Below are 9,611 nucleotides of genomic sequence, written 5' to 3' on the forward strand. Positions count from 1 at the left end.
CAGCCCTTTTCCTTTCTTTTTTTCCTCTCTAGCTTCCACATATGAGAAAAAACATACAACCCTTGACTTTCTGAATTTGGCTTATTTCACAAAACAATGCTTTCTAGTTCCATTCATTTTCCTGCAAAAGACACAATTTCATTCATTGTGGCTGAACGAAACTCCATCGTGTACATATACCACATTTTCTCCCTGCATTCATCCATTGACAGTCTGGCTTTTAAAACTGACAAAGGATAAATCTAAGCTTTGAAATTTTTTCATGTGCACATTTATGTTTATATACTTATGCAGTTTGTTTGCATGGTACCAAATGGGCTAATAGATAAGTATCACGTAACATAAAACGTTTTAAGTTAGCTCAAATGCCTTTTGATTCACATGACTTTCGTAAATCTATGACAAATAAATTAATTTGAACTTGTTGGTAATAAGGATGTTTTTTAAATCACAGACCTTTTCTTCTGGCCTGTGAACCCATTGGGATATTAATCTCTCAAGACATTAAAGACATAATGTTCAATGCTTTCTATGTGCCTAGGTGATCTAAAGATAGCTATTAAAGTTAGATGAGTAAGTTAGATAAATATACAGGACACATATTTGTAAATGTTCAATCCATACGTTAGAAAAACATCACTTGTTTTGCTATAAAAGCCCATTAAAGGCTTTTCCAAATAGAATGGCTGGTTACCAAATGTTGACTGAAAGCCAAAAATCTACAATAAAATTGGAAGGGCTTACCTGTTTCTTTGTAACAGATGAGCTACTGCTATTTTTCCTATAATTTATAACTTAAATTGTATTCTTGAGAATGTAGCTTAAATTTATTTTGTTGTTTACAAAGAAATCTTAATCCAGGACTAGAGATCTTAGACTTTTCACATCTCAAATATGTTGTGCTTTCTTTTGATGTGTGTAATCCTTACATCTTTATATGACATTTGTGGTTTGTATAAAACACTAATTGTTCAACTGATGTGAAAATTTGCAAGTGAGTCTATGCACTAAAAAGATCAAGACTGAGTTTGGACTAAATTCTAAAAAGGTTCATAATTGTTATTTAAGTCATATCCTCAATATTCTTAAATTTAAGGAACTTAATTTTATTTGGTATTTCTTCCCTTGTTCTAGGCAGAGACAAGCCAAAGGAAATAGCAGATGGTTGAAAATGCTAATGTTACCAGTGGAAGTTCCAGCTGGGGTCCAGTTTCTTGGCATCTTGAACAAAGAATTGAGCAACACACACAGAAAAAGCAGCCAGAGTATAGATTTATTGTAAACAAAAGTACACTCCATAAAGCAGAGTTGGGGCCAAGCAAGTGATCTTATCCCCACACCCCGCCAGGCACCTGACTGAAGACCCTGCCCCCTTGGTTCCTATTGGTTACATTTCTTCACCTAATTCAAATACAGAACAGGTGATGGGAGTCCTCTGGCGATAACCCTCCACAAAGCCCCTGGTGGAGTTGCTATGGCAGCATGGGTGGTCGGATGCAAGCAGGTACACTGTGCTGTGACCCAGCCCAAACCTTGCTATGTTCCACCATCCTCTCGGTCCTAATCTCCTGTCTCAGTTCCTCCTGAGAAATGTGATCTCCAAATTCTTTTTGGGGTGACTGAGGAGCTGGAGGCTTCATCTGTAGCTCCTTCAGTCTGCTTAGGTGAGATGTGGACATAAACCTCTAGCTTCAGGGACCTATGTGTCTAATAAGGCTGCCTGTGGTCTCTAGTAACCCTTCATTGCCTCGTCCAGCGAGTACAATGAAGACTCGGCTCTCAAATGAAGTTTTAAGGTCTTTATTTTTATGGGAGAGCTTCTGAGCCGAGTGCCTGGTTCTTCCTCCTCCTCCACCGCCGCCGTCTTCTTTTTCTTCTTCTCTTGTTGCGCAGCTCTCTCTCTCCTTCTTCTCTTGTCGCGCAGCTCTCTCTCTCCTTCTTCTCTTGTCGCGCAGCTCTCTCTCTCCTTCTTCTCTTGTCGCGCAGCTTTCTCTCTCCTTCTTTTCTCTTGTGCAGCTGCCACTTCTCTCTTCTTCCTCTCTCGTCACGCCACGGCCGCCTGTCCTCTTTTTTCGTCCCGCAGCTGCTGCCTGCCCTCCTCGCCTTGCTTGCTCTGCCTTGCTTGCTCTCCCCGCCGCGCAAAGTACGCAGCTTTATGGGATATAACAGCCAATCACCTTAATGGGTCATGCGTTTGGCTCGTGGAGACTCAATGTTGGGTAATGAGGACATGTACTGATCACGAGCTAAGCACGGACGCGGAGGAGATCAGTCAGCCAATAGAAAGCACTTGCAGCTGGGCTTCTCAGTGCCATAGGGCGAGGCCAGCCACCACTGCAGGCCCTACAGGGCAGCGGCCTCCAACACTTCATTCTCTTTTCCCTGCTACTTATTCATGGCTGACTAGCTTCCTAATAATAGCAACTTGGTTTTAGAAAGCTTCTTTTAAATTTTGGCACTGGGGAGTCTGCAGCACGGGGATCATGTGAACTCAGGAACTGGACAGCATAGGGAGACCCTGACTCAAAAATAAACAAGTCACAATAGTAAAAACACACAGACGGAAGTCCTCCTTTACTCTTTTCAGGTGAGGTTAGGGCTGACTTCTCGATGTTCACAGTGAGCTAGCACTGGCTGGAAGAGGGAACACAGAATTGACTTTGAATTTATTAAAAATTTTTTCTCTTGTTGTGGGTTTAGGTTTGCTCAACTACTCAACTCAGGCATAAAAATATTTTTAGAAATAGTTTTTTAAGCTATATTGACAATTTTGTGACTTTTCATAGCCCTCGTGGTAGACAAGGAAATTTTTCAGCTACCACAGGTACCTTTTATTACGGCTCCGCGCTCAAGACTTAGACCAGGCACAAGCACGGTTAAAAGAGTCTTCGAGGCAGCACGGTTCCACCACCCTGAGTCGCGGTGAGTCAGGGAAACCTGAGCCTACGATTCTAAGAGAGGCAAGTCCCGGGGTCCAGGGCGCCATGCCGCGGCTGAGACTCGCCCAGCACTAAAGTGGAAGCTGATCTTCCTCCTCCTATCTTGGATGGAATGCCTAAGGAAGACTTTTCGGCGGGCTTTCCATTTTGTATCTTAATATGAGCAAAAGGGTCAGCCAGATTCAGAGCAGAAAAAATTAAGCCAAGAGACAGCAACCAACACTTGACAACGATCCCTTTCGGCTGTTAAGTGTATGGCTGCAGTTTAAGAACGCAGTTGAGAGCAGACCATGATGGAGCCAGCGGGAGGCCCCCTGGGGACTCTCCTTGCTGCTTGTAGAATTTAGGGATCTGAGCTTGTTGTCTGATCCCTGGAGAGCAGAGGAGCCTTGCTCCCTACTGCTTGGAGACGCTCTTGAGGTTGGCGGGGGTCCTGGTCTCATCCTTCATGCCTGCGGCCAACTCATTTTCTCACAACAGCCCTATTTCTGGAGACCGAGTCTCTCACACGGGGTGGTGACCACCCCAAAAGCTTTTCATTCAGAGTGTTCCCTTTGGCTCTGGGAAGAAGCACAGAAACATGCAGGAGGAAGAGTGAAAGCCAAATTGTTTGCAAACGTGTACCCAAACCAGAATGAAACCCGAATCACAGTGCTCGTAGAAATTTTAGATTAGCCATGCAGATGACATGAAAAGTCAAACTGGCACACGGAAGGAAAAGAGAGCGCAACAGAAAAACAGGGAGCCCTCAGAGACAGAACACAGTTCCATGGAAACCAGAGAACGCGAGAGAAAGACCGATGCTTACAACAGAAAGGGCTGTGAACAGCGTTCTACTGACCCAGGAGACACGCGAGGTCCTTTATTTAAGGGGCCTTCGGTGAAACAGATCCCAGATACACTCGGCAGGAGCCTCCACTACCAAGGGGGCCTTCAAGGAAAATAAGACTCACCGAGGCAGAGAGGGGTGAGCCCTGGGCAGGGAGGGCACCGAGGGCTCGAGGGCAGCACCGAACCCGGTTCCAGAGTTGCCGGCTCCTTGCGAAGCCGCTCTTGCTTCAGGACCCACTCCGCACAGCAGACATGTCAACATGAATAACCTACAAGCGCAATTCTCCAAAGACCCACACGTGCGTTTGGGGCTGGCAAAGCTTGGCAAAGGGAGTATAGGCGTCACGGGAAGTCTGCAGCATCCTCAGGGTCAAGGCAAGGAGAAGTTCTAAAGGCCAAATGGACGGATTGGGAAGGTGTGTTCAAGCAATTATCCTTGTCCACACGACCAACAACGCAGTGGCAGCCCAGGTTGAAGGTCTGGGCAGACGTCCTCCCAGAAGCACTCTGTGGTGGCCGTTGTGCACGGTGTGGTTCCGGCAGACTCTGGCGAGCAACTTGTCTGCAGGCGTGGGCACGGGATCCCCTGCGGACAACTGCCCAGCTTGCCGGCCTTTCTTCCTCTGCTCCTCTAGTGGTCTGGGGTGAGGTGTCACAGGCGAGAAGGTTCAGAGGACAGGATTGGGTTGTGAGGTCTTAACCAACCCATGAATTAATCCCCTGATGGGGATTAACTGGGTGGTGACTGAAGTGGGAGGGTGTGGCCGGAGGAGGGGCCCCTGGGGCTGGGGCTGGGGGGTATGTATTTGTGCCTGGAAAGAGGAGACCTCTCTCTCTGCTTCCTGGTCAACACGGGAGCTCCTTCCCTCTGCCGCACTCTTCTGGCATGAGCCCCGAGGAATGGAGTCTGCTGTCTGCGGACTGACCTCTGAATCTGCGAGCCCCCGAATAAACTTTTTCTCCCCTGTAGTTGTTCCGCTCAGGTCCTTTAGTCACAGTGGCCAAAAGGTGCCTAAAGCAATTCCTTCCTCTCTCCCTCTCTCCTCTCCTGTTCTCTTTGGGGTAGGCCTTGACAGAGTGACTGCATTTTGATCCCAACAACATTCCCCAGAACAGCCCACCTGCATCAGCTCCGCCTCCCATCTTCCTCCAGAAGATGCTCGACAGCTCCCTGGGACCAACCCTGCCAGGACAGAGGACTGCAGCTGTGACTCCTGCCTGCCCTGTGGAGTGGGGCTCTGGGCACACCCTGCAGAGCGGGCCCACCCCAGAACTCCAGCCAGGTGCAGGCAGGGGCTGGACTGGCCTGGGCATCACTGTGTCTGAGGTCCACCTGGAGGCCCAGTCAGCTGTGTGGACTCAGGGCTTCGTGGGCCCGAGAGGAGGCACTCTCAGAACCACACGGGGAGTCTGGAGGGAAGAGGCTTCCCAAGGAAGGGACGGGAGAGCAGGCCCTGCAGCACTGGACAGCAAGAGGGAGTGAGGTGTGTGCTGGGTGGGCTGGGTGGAGCCAGGTGCAGGCTCTGGAGGCCAGAGGGAAAGGTCCTGGGGGTGTCAGCAGGGGAGGGCCATGATTTAATTGCTATCTTTTCTGTCTTCGTTCAGTTTTGTAATCCTCATGCTTCCTGAGGAAATGTCAGCGGAAGTTGATGTTCTGTAAATACCACAGCCCCGTTAACAAGCTGTGACATGAGATGTGTCCCCTGTGTGCCTCGGCCTCCACACGACATCAGAGCCAGCCTTGAGCAGAACCTTGAACGCCGGCTTCATAGCATGTCCTTGGTGTGGTGACGCAATCTGCTCGGCCTCACCGGACACTCCTGCCCGGGATGTGCACCCTCCCAGATCCACACTCCATGTGGATCCTGGTCTAGTCCGGGGCCTCTGGGTCTGTGGCCCTGTGCATGTTTTTGTCATGCCTCCTCAGCCCATCCACGGGGTCCTGGGGATCTGGTCAGTGTGAAGTCAGCCTCTCTTCCTGAGGCAATTTCCAGGTACAACCAAGAGTCAACTGGCTCTGAACTCTGGCTTTCCAGATCACCAGCAGCCAAGCCCAGGAGTGAGTCCTAGAAGTCACATCCCGCACTGCCCCATCCTCTCAGTGCAATGGAGAGTCACCGTGGGGCTCCTGAGGGCCCGTGCTCCCTTTGCCACTGGAACCCTGCCTCTGTCCTGTGGGTCTGGCCACATTCCCTGAAGTCTCCCGTTCCAGCAAGGTCTCCTCTGCCTGAGAGCTGCTGACCAGACACAGCTTTTACCCAGACGGAGCCACAGGCAGCAGAGGCCCCCCACGTGTGTTCTCGCCCTGGTCAAGGGCAGGCGGGCGTGGACGGAGAGTCCAGGTGTGTGGCCTCGCAGTGTAAGGCCAGAACACGCTCTTCGTGGCTGTGGAGGACTCTCTGTGGCTCACTGTGGAAGAACTGGGGAGCCTCAGCTCGGTGCGGCCTGTCCTCCCAGCAAGACCCCTGAGGGCAAGGCTGGCCAGCCCCCACCCTCTGAATATGGCTGCCCTTCTCCTGGTTGTGGTCCTGGCCCCTCCACACTCCATTGAGGTCCTAGTAACTAGTCTTTCACCTAGACATTCTGAACTGCTCTCCGGGCTGTGTGTGTAGCCAGTTAGTGTTTCTGCTTCAGCATTGTGAAGATGTAGCTATGGCAGGAGCTGCCAGCTGCCTGTGCAGGCCCTTTGTCTTCTTCCCAGGCACACAGCCAGCTGTATTCCCCAGCCCGCTTGCAGCCTGCCTATCCTGTGCCTAGGCTTAGCCAGCAGCTAGGGCGGGAGACGGTGTGCCTCTCTGGGCCAGCCACCATGTACAAGCATATGTCCCTGGCCTTCAACCAGCTGACTAGACACCTGGATGCCACCTGTGGAAGTCTCTGGTGGGAACCGAGCACCCTGCCAGTTCAGCCCCCACTGCAGCCTGCATCACAGCAGCCAGCTGTGCTGAGGGCAGTCCGTGGCTAGCTGACTCCCAGCAGTGCTACGAAGAGTTGGCCTTCAGTAGGAGCACCCTGTCCCCATGTGCCCTCTGTCTCCAGATGCTTCTGAGCTGCTCTTGCCGCTCCGCCCCATTGTCACTGCACTGGTCTGTGTCAGCAGCTCCACTTCCCTGTCCTGTCTCTCCGCTCCTTCACTCCAGGGCCTTCACTGAGCTCTCTGCCATCCTCCAGGCTTGCTTGTCAGTCCTACTTCACCTGCCTTCTTCTCACTCCATCACATATGGGACACTGTTGCCTCTACAATGCCAACAGCGAATGGCAGTCCAGAACAAAGATGACAGCGAATGGTGGCGAGGATATGGGGGAAAGGTACTGCTGATGGGACAGCAGACCAGTACAGCTCCTCTGGAGGGCAGTGTGGAGGTTCCTCAAAAGACTAGGAATGGAACCTCCATAAGACCCAGTGTCCCACTCCTTGGTACTTATCAAAAGAACTAGAATCAGCATCTCTAGGAATGCAGTCACTTCAGTGCTTATAGCAGCACAATTCACAGTAGCCAGCTTATAGCCCAGATGCCCATCCATAGGTGAATTGGATCAAGAAAATGTGGTATATCTACACAATGGAATATTACTCAGCCATAAAGAAGAATGAAATTATGGCATTTGCTAGTGAATTGATGGAACAAGAGAGCATCATACTAAGTGAGATAAGACAGACCCAGAAAATAAAGGATCAGATGTTTTCTCTCACATGTGGAAACTAAAGCAAAATAAGGGAAAGAAGTCAGTGGGGGAAGGAATTGGATATCATAAAGATATAGGGACGATCAGTGGAGTAGAAGGAGATAGAGATGGAAAGGGGACTGAACAAAAAGGGGTCAGGGAGGAACAGGAACTAGAACAGAGCAGGTTGGATTCTGTGCATGTTTGATTTTGTTAGAATGAACCCAGCTACTATGTATGACTACAACGGTCTAATAAAAATAAAGGAATGAAGTACCTGACGCCCAGAACTCAAACGTTTGTTCCTGTGGGATGGGGCCCGGTTCCGGGCTGTTTTCCTCTGAAGCTCTTCTGTTGGCTTCTCCCATTTGTCCACATACTGACTTTCTGGGTTCACTTTCTGAGTAACTACCTGACTCAGAGTGTCTCTGTTTGTCCTGGTTCTTGGGAGGAAGTACTTTCTTTCCCTTCATTCCTCAGCCAAAGAGATCAGCTTCCTTCTCATCTCTTGCTACTAGGTAGGAAGTTTTAGGAGAACATTCTCATTGAAGTTGGAGTCTTGGGAATTCAGATTTCATGTGTGCTTCCAATTCCAGTCTCCAATCTTATGAATCTCTTAAGCTCATGTCCTCTGCCCTGTAAAACTCAGGTTGCAGGATCTTGCAAGTGGTAGCCACGCCCAAGGCTGCAGTGTTGGCTTCTGAGTTCACCCATCCCCCAGCCAGTTTCCTCCTTCCTGAACCCTGGAGATGTCCTGTCATTTTGGCCAGAGATGCAGTTTCACGTGTTTCATTGCTAGAAGCAGAGGGATTTTCAGAGTTGCTACTTTGCACTTGCTAGAACCTGCAAACACTAGCTGGAGCTTCTGAAGCAGAGTCCCCATGGTTGCGTTGGTGGACTACAGGTTGCTTTGTATGTGTGTAGTGTCTTGCTCAGTGACAAAGTCCAGTCTTGCTCATAAAACCTGTGTCAACTGGGAGCTTGTAATCCCAGTAACTCAGGAGGCTGAAGCAGGAGGATGCAAAAAGGGCTGGGGTATAGCTCCGTGGTAGAGTCCCCTGGGCTCAATCCTCAGTACCAAAAAAACAAAATAAAAAACATTTTATTAGTTGCCTAGGCTGGCCTCAAATTTGTGATCCCCCTGCCTCAACCTTCTAAGTAGCCAGGATCACAGGTGTATGCTACCATGCCTGGCCCACAAAGCTTTCCCCCCAGAATGTATGTACTATCTCCTAATAGAGACGTCGTACCACCTGTGCCACCTGTAAATGTCATGATGATCTTATAGACACACACCTGAGCAAAGACAGGCCATGGGGAGGTGGGATATGAACGAGCAAAAGACATCTTCAAAGGCCCCCAGCAGAATGGGAGGAGCTCAGACTGATTTTCAGTCAGATGGGGTGGACACAGCGGTGGACAGGTGGCCTGTAAATCCTCAGCACCCCAGGAGCTGGTAGTGAGAAGGCAGCACAGCACAGGTGAGCATGAACCCACCATAGATCAAGTCTCAGTTCAGCACAGCTGGATGTGGTCTTGATCTGTGTCCGAGTTACACACTCAATGCCCCATCTAACGGGCACTGTCGAGTCTAAACAGCGCCTGTGGAGCGTGAGGAAAGTGTTCCCTGAGCAGGGCTTGCTGTTCAGTCCGTGCATGTCTTCAAGGGAACCTGGAACTGGGACTGGCCTTGGACCTACCCCTGGGAATGTGCCCTCAGGGTGGTCTGGTGGTCATGTCTTGCACACCTACCTGCCAGGACTGCTGTGCACATATATCGGCACGCTTGATGTGCATCTGGCTTCGGCATTGGGGGTCTGAGTTCCAGCGGCTGTGACGGTCACGTAACATGATGCCGACTCTCAGTGAAAGCCTCAGAGCTGCCCGCTTTCTCCGGGCAGAGACATTCTGCCCACGTCCACAGGGTTTCCTGCTGCAGAGAAGCATGTGCTGTGTGTCCCCAGATGGGGAAATGGCCAGCAGCCTGTGCCCGGCTTCTCTGGATTCCTCCTGCTGCATGTCCTTTCCTGAGGCTCTTGGTCTGTGTCCTTCCCTTCTAGTAAGATGTATCCGTAAGTGTAAAAAGCAGACTTCCTTGAGAAGATGATGCAGGAAGCGCATGCTGAGAAGGGAGAGGGCAGTGGGACCTTGCCACAGCGATGTGCCTACAGCTCA

The sequence above is a fragment of the Sciurus vulgaris genome, assembly GCF_902686455.1.
Source record: "Sciurus vulgaris genome assembly, chromosome: 1".
Classification (NCBI taxonomy): domain Eukaryota; kingdom Metazoa; phylum Chordata; class Mammalia; order Rodentia; family Sciuridae; genus Sciurus; species Sciurus vulgaris.